Source organism: Pogona vitticeps, chromosome 3, assembly GCF_051106095.1.
Source record: "Pogona vitticeps strain Pit_001003342236 chromosome 3, PviZW2.1, whole genome shotgun sequence".
Taxonomy (NCBI): domain Eukaryota; kingdom Metazoa; phylum Chordata; class Lepidosauria; order Squamata; family Agamidae; genus Pogona; species Pogona vitticeps.
Genome location: NC_135785.1, coordinates 219162487 through 219172065, shown reverse-complemented (window position 1 = coordinate 219172065; position 9579 = coordinate 219162487).

The following is a 9579-nucleotide window of genomic DNA, read 5'->3' as shown; positions in this document are numbered from 1 at the left end:
GTAACCCAGGTGAATGATTGCTACCTCTTGGTTGCACCGTTATTCTGCTTATCTTGAAGTAAATTCCTATTCCAGGTTATTTCAAATTCTTTGCTTGGTGCGGTATCCCTGTGTACTAGCCTCTAATTTCTGGTGAAACAGTTTCCACCTCCCTAATGCTGAGGCCAGCAAAGAAACTGCACTATGCTGGTGCTCTAGTTGCTACTTTGACTTCCTACCCTGTTTGGAGGGTGCTTGATGTAGGGACCAAGACATCACTCCGTACTGCTCGTTTTCCTTCGGATCACAGAAACAGATTTTCCTGGCTGTGAAATAATGTTGCATTTAGAAGGACAGGAAAAATATATTTATATGGCTTCCCAATGGCTACAGAATGTGTCTTCCCACCTCTGGAATCTTCTTAAAGCTCAACAATATTTTGGAAGCATTTCTAGTCCTTTCTAGCCTATGTTATTTTAGAGGGCTGGGTATACTTGATAGGCTATAGCACTAGATAGGGAGTCCCAGTGTGGTGTAGTGGTTACAGTGATGGACTAAGACTCTGGAGAACAGGGTTTGAATCCTTGCTCAGCCATGGAAACTGGCTGGGGGAGTGGAACTTGTAAAGCCACTCCTTAAATATCTCATTTACCTTGGAAGTCCTATTGAGGTCACTAGAAAGCAGTTCCGACTAGATGGAACAGAACACACACCTCATTAGCAGATGGAAAGTTCATGCATTTCACACTTATTTTAATTTTCAAATGTTATTTTTTAGTTGCTGAAATTCTTTATCTGAAAACTTGGAGGACTCCTGGCAGTCACTGCAGAGAATACTGAGCAAAACATGCCAATGGTTTGACTTGATGTAAGGCATTTTCCTATATTTCTAAAGGACTGCATTATAGCCATTGAGGTTGTGGTAAATTTTAAAGCGCAGGTACTCCTCATGATACTTCCCACAGCCTGCCACCTTACATAAAAAGAATCTGCAAATGCAGCAGCTGGAGCAGTCCATATATCAATACATGAGGGTCAGGCCTTTAGTCAAGTTAATGGCTCTTAGTTGCCCATTCAATAAAATATTGAATGAGCATCATTACAATAAAATATCCTTGTGCAATGCAGCAGGGATAACTTGCAACAATGTACCATACTCTTCTGTTGACTATCAGGGCTACTCCATTCCTTCTATGGGATTCTTGCCCACAATAGTAGATATGATAATAATCTGAATTGAATTTGCCCATTACTGTCCATTTTAGTTCACTGAAGCCCAGGATGTCAATGTTTATTCTTGTCATCTCCTGTTTGACCACCTCCAGCTTCCCAAGGTTCATAGATCTTACATTCCAGGTTCTTATGCAGTATTTTTCTTTGCAGCATTGGACTTTCCTTTCACTTCCAGGCACGTCCACAGCTGAGGGTCCTTTCAGCTTTGGCCCAGCCACTTCATTAGCTCTGGAGTTACGTGTCCTCCACTCTTCCTCAGTAACATGTTGGACGCCTTCCAACCTGAGGGGCCCATCTTCCAGTGTCATATCTTTTAGCCTTTTGTTTCTGATCATGGGGTATTCTTGGCAAAGATACTGGAGTGGCTTGCCAATTCCTACTCCAGGTGGATTGCATTTAGTCAGAACTCTCCACTATGTTCTGTCCATCTTGGGTGTCCCTGCACGGCATAGCCCATAGCTTCTCTGAGTTACTCAAGCCCCTTCGCCATGACAAGGCAGCAATCCATGAAGAGACAAATGAGATTAGCACTCTTTAAAATGTTTGTATACCATGCAGTATATAGGGAGCTATGCAATACTCACAGAAAAAAGATTTTGCTTTTCTGCATACTGTTCCAAAATGTATAGTTGTAGCTTTCCATGGAAGCTGTATTCAGCAAAGCAGATCATTCAAATTTATTTTTACAACAACATATTCATAGTTTTATTATCACCTGTATCATGCCAGTAGTTCTTTTTGTCCTCCCTTCCCTCCATCCTATTGGTAGGCATTATTATGAACCGGAGATGCGAAATCTATAGTTTTTTTTTAAACATTACATCTTCCAAATGTTTGGAATTGTAGTTCAAAACAAGCAGCTCTCTGTGTCTTATGTGAGTTACCTCATGCGGGACGCTAAGCTACATACATAGTCAAAACTGCATGTTACTTGCATGAACTTTCTTTTCTTCAGGCTGTGCTGGAAACTGAAGGCCCAGTGACATACTGTGTTGGCTTGGTAGAGAAGATCTTTGCTTCTTATTGTGGAATATTCCACAGTTGCTGGGAGATTTATTCAATACTTTCAAAAAACGACCCTTTGGGCCTATACTTCCCAGAATCTTACCAGCCACCATGATTCCTGATCTGCTTAAGGAAGCCTATCCTTGGTAAATACAGACCTTGACTTGCCCACAACTCAGAATATTAATGGTGTATGAGAACAGAAGAAAGATGAAATTTACAAACTCATTTTACAATAAATACATTCAGGAGAAGTGTTTGTTCAGCCTTTCTTTGTTAGAAGGCAATACACGAATTTGCTGCCAGTTTCTCATTATGCCAATGCCTCATTATGCCAATATTTACATCCTCTCTCTTTCCCCCCTGGGTTTTAGTCTTGTAGTTTTCCAGTACAAAACAGCAGGTTCTCATGACAAGTAACCACTAATACCATGCAATGATAGTAAAAGGCATTACAACTTTACATAAAGATCTAAGTGCCAAAGTACTTTATTTTAATGAGCAAGATTTAAATTTCTTCATATCACTGTAACAGCAGTTAGACTATTGTTATGGTCTTTGGTGTTTCTCCTTCAAGCATGTAATTTTTTCTTAAGCTTTTCCTCAAAAGGATGCACACCTTTGTTGCAGCTTTTAAATCTGTCATCTAGTTCTGGAGGCTTTCCTAAGAGGTTATGGCTGGCTCCCTGCTGAAAGTATATTTTGTTTCTCTCTCTGCATCCTACTAGTGCCACTGGAGGGGTCTTGTCGAGAGCCATTTACTTCTCTGCTTCTCTGCTTCCCAGAATTGCTGTATTATTGCAGACAATGCAAAAGAGATTCCTGCAAAATCATTTCAATCAAATTAAAACTTCATAATCATAACAATATAGAATTAAGCTTTTATATTTTCTTTGACTATATTTTCAGGATGGAAGGACCTGGGTTGCTTTTGTCCTTCACATCCTCTAGTGTTGTCAGGGTAGCATACATGGGTTAGCCCTTTGCATCTTCCCATTTTATTCCCACAACAACCTTGCAAATTTTCCGATTGCAATTCGGAATGGTCTCAGATAGACTCTGATAATAATAATAATAATAATAATAATAATAATAATAATAATAATAATAATAATAATAATAATAATAATAATAATAATAATAATAATAATAATAATAATAATAATAATAATAAAAAAACCCCTCTCCATTATGCTCAACTGGGGATTTGATATAATTATAGTGTGATTCACAGTGGGCACATTAAAGGTTGAAAACATTCCTTTTTCCCCCCTACTAAAGTCCTCAGACACCCACTACCATGATAGCTAGGAGTCTCTGTGAGTTTTAATCTAAAAGAAGTAATGTTTCCAACCTCTTTTCTTAACCCAGTAGCATAGAAAGAGCTATGTGGATGTAATTCCCATTTCACTGCTGCAACACCTGAACTGACACACTGTTATTGCATGCAAAATCAATTTTTAGTCCTGCCTAAAGTCCTGCCCAATTTGGACATTGTCACTTGGGGGTGTACTCACTTTTGTTGCCAGTGGTTTAGACATTAATGGCTGTTGCATTATTCTGAGGGGACAGCATGTTTACACTGTTATTACATTCACTGCTTTACATTGTAGCCAAGTGTAATTTCTTCAATGTTGTCACATGAAAAGATATACAGTGGTGCCACGCATAGCTATCGCTCCGTATAGTGATGAAATCGCTTTGTGATGGACTTTTTGCCATCGCAAGAGCGATCGCTTTGCGATGGTCCCTATGGGGAATTTTTGCTTTGCGATGATCGCAGGGAAGCGATCATCGCAAAGCCCCCATTTTCGGCCAGCTGATCAGTGGTTTCAAAATGGCCTCCCACTGTTTTGCCTCGCTTTAGAGGCACTGAAAATGGCCGCCCCTATGGAGGATCTTCGATTTAAGGTTAGTTTTTAGCCCATAGGAACACATTAATCAGGTTTTAATGCATTTCTATGGGCTTTTTAATATCGCTTAGTGATGAAATCGCTTAGCAGCGATTTTTACTGCACGGATTAACATCGCTAAGCGAGGCACCACTGTACTAAAATATTTATGAAATGTGAGGGAGTGTACTCACTTCTGTGATATACTGTAATTAGACTTGGCTGTTAAGTTTCAAGATGCAATCAGCGAATGACCACTTTAAGCCTAAGGGCAATGCACTTCTTTTGGGATGAAGGAGATTTAGAAGTATTGAATGAATTCATATAAAACAATTTATTTATTAATTTATTAATTTATTAATTTATTAATTTATTAATTTATTAATTTATTTATTTATTTAATTTATATGCCGCCCACTCTACCCAAAGGTCTCTGGGCGGCCTACAACAATTAAAATTCAACACAATAAAATATAAAATGATTAAAATACGATTAAAATACAAATTAAAATTTAAATTGCCATCATCAAGACCCACAGTTAATGTTATTTCAATTAAAAGCCTTCTGGAACAGGAAGGTTTTGACCTGGCACCGAAATATCATCAGTGTCGGCGCCAGGCGAATTTCAATTGGGAGGGCGTTCCATAGTCTGGGGGCAGCTGCCGAGAAGGCCCTTTGTCTACAAGCCATCCCTCTTACCTCCTTGAGGGATGGCTCTTTCAAAAGGGCCCCCTGGCTAGATCTTAATAGCCGGGTAGGCTCATATGGAAGGAGGAGGTCCTTCAAGTATCCAGGGCCCAAGACTGCTTTTTATCAACATACCAATAGGAAAAAGTTCTTCTTAGATTTATAGATCCTTTTCTGGCTCAAAAGTAAGACATGGTCAAAAAAGGATGTAAAATGCCCAGTTGTATTCTCTTAGGATATTAAAAATGCTTGAGCAATGAATGATTATTTATGCAAAGTCTGTGATAGGACTTCTTAATACCATGTCTATTTCTATTTCTATTCCCTAGACATTTCTGTGGTATCTCTACCCACATTTTTATACTGATTTTTCTTAAATAGTAAAAGCCATAATCACAAGTTAACCATGTAAATTCTGCACAGTTTTGGACAAGTAATAACTTTCTGTTGGCTTGGAGGAGGAAATGGATGGAGAGTACATGCTTGGGTCCCCTATTAATGATGAAAGGGAGATGAAGGCTGACATTTAACCAACTAATAGACTTTTGGTATTTTGAGACATCGACTTATGACTTCGTTCCACCTTTAAATATGACATGACATTTAAGGATAATAAGGACTGTAGACCACATGTGTCTAACAAAGCTGGACGGACATCACAGCCACCTGCTTTTAAACAAAGATGAGACATTTATTTGAGGTCCTTTTTGAGAAGCGCAGGGAATACTGCTGCTTAAATGACTTTTTTATTTGAGCTGACAGAGTTCCAGGTAGGAGAAATCACTGTGGGGATAATAAAGCTATATTTAATTGTTAATCACAGCTAAAGTAGGCCAATTGAATCAATGGAATGTATACAGTATATGTGTTGAGATATACAGTTGGGATAAACAATGAGATTTAACCAATAGTTCCTTGTTAAAAATACAGAACATTCAGCAACCCAGGTGATTTTGTTATATTTAAATTACACATCCAGCATAGGTACCCAGTGTGGTGTAGTGGATAGAGTGATGGATTAGAACTCTGAAGAACAGGGTTCGAGTCCCTGCTCAGCCATGGAAACTCACTGGGGGAGTGGAGAACTGGTAAAAGCACTCCTTAAATGTCTCACCATCAAAGTCTGATCAGAGCCTCTATAAGTCATATACAACTTGATGGCACAAGATAAGCTAAAGATGACAGCTCTGGAAGACTACTCCTAGGATATACAGTACCAGCCACCATAGCAACTGGCCATGTTGACTGGAGGATTCTGGAAGCTGTCTGTCCAGAAAACTAACTTTCCTGGGCTCTGGTAGAAGTGGTTGTGACTACTAATAGCAATGATTGTATCTGGCAAGTTTGGGTGTGTGTGTGTAGTTTTGAACGCGGCATTATATCTAAATTTAAGTGTTCCGTGTGGCTGAGTGAAAAAAAAAAAGAACAATATTGTCACAATCACCACATGGACCCTGTTTGTTTCACCAACCAAAGAGTTCATGCTATGTGCCCCTCAGCTGTCACCAGTTGATTACATCAGCGTTACCTATTATTAATGATAGAGGTCCAGGCCATATGTCATTTTAAAAGAACCAAATAGAAATTGTTTATTGATACAGGTGTTGACAGAACAAGCAATATTGTTAACTCTTAAACAAACATTCTCCTTTATCCACTCTCAATCACCACTCTCCCACCCAAAACTCTCCATCTTCCTAACTCAAAATTCCATATCTCTCTATCTGAAAATTCCCCTCCTTCTGCTGAGTCACTTATATCTCATGATTCCACCCCTCCAGCACTCCCATTGGTCTATGCAGATAGCATATGAATATTCGTGACCTGGGCAGACGCCACAGATATCAACAACAACAGGAAATAATTTTAATTTATTGAATGATTGCTGTTGTGTTAGTGTATATGTGTGGTTTATTTTTTTAAGGTATTATTTGTGATTTATTTTATGTTTTTGTTACTGTGGATGTAAACCATCCAGAGTAGTGCCCAGCACTAACCAGCATGGTATGCAAGTAAAGTGAATGAATGAATGAATGAATGAATGAATGAATGAATGAATGAATGAATGAATGAATGAATGAATGAATGAGAAAGATCTGAGTGCTGTATGGATCCACAATGGTAGCAGAGACACAGTTTGGCTGGCATTTCCAAAGAAGTAGCTGTGATTTTCTGTCATAGCCTACTGGCAAATCTAAAGTAGGAAAAAAAGGAAAAATATTGTGGCAGTTTGACATAAGCTTTCATGACTCAAAATCTATAGTGTCTGAAGAAGTGGATTGTGATCAACAAAAGCTGACACTGAAATAAATGTTAGTTCTTAATAATCATGTACCATCAAGTCAATTCTGAGTTATGGTGACCCTTCTGAGAATTTTCCAGGTAGAGAATACTCAGAAGTGGTTTGCCATTCCCTTTGTCCAGGGGCACCCTGACATGGTGCAGCTTGCCCAGGGCCACACAGGCTGACTTTTCTTCACAGAGTAACCATACTCCCAACATAGGGCTCCACAACCAGATACCTAAACCACTGAGCTACTGTATCTAGCCAGCTGAACTGCCATACTATTTTGGTTTTTTTGGTCTCTGTCCCTTTTCTCCTTTAATTTTCCCAATAGACTTGACTGACCATAGACTATGAAACCATATATTTATTTATTAGCTATCTTTTAAACTTACAGTTCTCCCAATGAGCTCAAGGTGGCTCTCCTCTCCCCCATTGATCCTTACAACAACCTTTTGAGATGGATCAGGCACAGAGAGTAACTGACCAAAGGTCACTCAGTGAGTTTCATGGTTCAACAGGAGCCATATAAAAGTAACTAACAGTATGTTTTATTTATATACTACTGCATACTGCAGAAAGTATCATCAATATATCTATTTGCTTGTCTTCTGGAAGTCACCGGATTGAACTTTATAATGTTCTAATATTTGTGAAAAAATACCTTGGAATAAATCTCCCAACCACCTTGGAATTGGAAATATGCTTATGAATGGTTGTAATATTGTTCCCCCACCCACCAAAAAACCCTGGTGAAACATAATCAGGTGCTCTCATCTCTAAACAAAAATAAAAGGAAATGAATTGTATGAAGTAAATCCACATTATTATTGCTTACATTCCCGGCTCATTGCAGCTATGCACTTTTGTAATACACTCTTACAGGAGCAATCAATGGTATGGCTTGGATTGGTGTTTTAATTCTGCTGTTCTCTTTTTGGGTGTGAACTTTGTGAACAAAATTACCATTCCAGCTAAAATGTCTCAAAAGTCAGTGATCTATTGTGTCTGCTTCAGTTACGCACTATCTGGCAGGAGAAAAGGTTAATCTTTAATTTTTCTTGCCAGAGTAAATGGTTATTTTATACTCCAGAATTTCCTCAGGTACTCCCATGGTTTTTAGAGAAAAAGGCTGTACGCTAATATATATGCACCTCACAAAAAAACTTGGCTTTAGGTATTATAATGCTTAGTTGTTTCAAATATAGTGTCTGTTGTGCTTTTTCCTCTCAAAGCAAACAATCACAATGATTGCATTTAGTTCGTTTAGAAATGTTATATACTTGGTTATATGTAAGGTTGTGTATCAGCTTTGTGGAAAGGTACTCCTGAACAGGGACACTGAGTCAGTTCTGGTACAGTGCCGTTCAAGAAATCCCTAGTCATGCCTAGATCAGTTTAGTTGGCTCTAGGGTTTTGGAGGCTAAAATGGTGAAATTTGAAGAAAAATGCTTGGCAGCACTTACTGTGACAAAAGAAGGAAGTGAACAAGCTGAAAGAATTTTGTATTAGAAACCCCAAGGAAAGCCACAGCCTCTTCTGGAAACTCCCATGGCTCAGCCCTGGGCTAGGCCTCCAGTCCCTCTCACTCGAATCAATTTTCCATTCAGCTGACAGAGCAGCTGTTTCATGTCCTGCCATGACAAGGGGAGGGTGGTACATTGCTCATTAGATGTACATTCCAGAATATTATTACTCTTTATATTACTACATTGAATCTTCATTATACTTAGGTCTCTCTCTGTGTGTTTGTGTATGAATGTGAAATGGACGAATGACTCACTTGTGTAGGTTTTGATAGGATAGGTCAAAGCAGTGCTCACAATTTTCTACTTTCTTTAATTTTTTTTAATGTTTGCTGCAGATCTTTCTTTGTAGAAGGTGTTATTTTCCTCTTGCTACAGATGTTGTTAAGAAAAGAAGAAAACAAAAGCCAAACATGATTAATGCACAGCTTGGGAAGTTACTTTTACGAAGTGATAATTATAGTATTGAGCCCTGAAAAGCAGGTTTAAAGGAACTATTCACTTTCCAGTTTCTAAAAAACCCTCAAAACAATTGTTTTGCTTTTCTTTGAACAGTAGCAAATAAGATGTTGCTGATATTGCTACTACATTGTAATTCCAGGTTCTATTCATCATTCTGTGAGACTTTTTAGAAAATTATAGCCCTTTGTAACTGCTCATGGTAGACCGCAGGGCTGTTATGAAGGAACTAGAAAAAAAAATCTTAAGCATGTCAGTGTTGCTGGAAACCAAAAGAAATGTCATACATGCATATTATGGTATTCCTCGTTGCTATGTTTGAAAGTAAAAGCTGGACAATGAAGAAGGCTGACAGCAAAAAAAAAAAAATGATTCATTTCAAATGTGGTGTCAGAGAAGAATTCTATGGATACTCTCAATTGCCAAAAAGAAAAGTAAGTGGGTTCTAGTTCAAATCAATCCTGAATTCTCAGTGGAAGCTAAAATAATTAAACGTGCCCTATTGTACTTTGG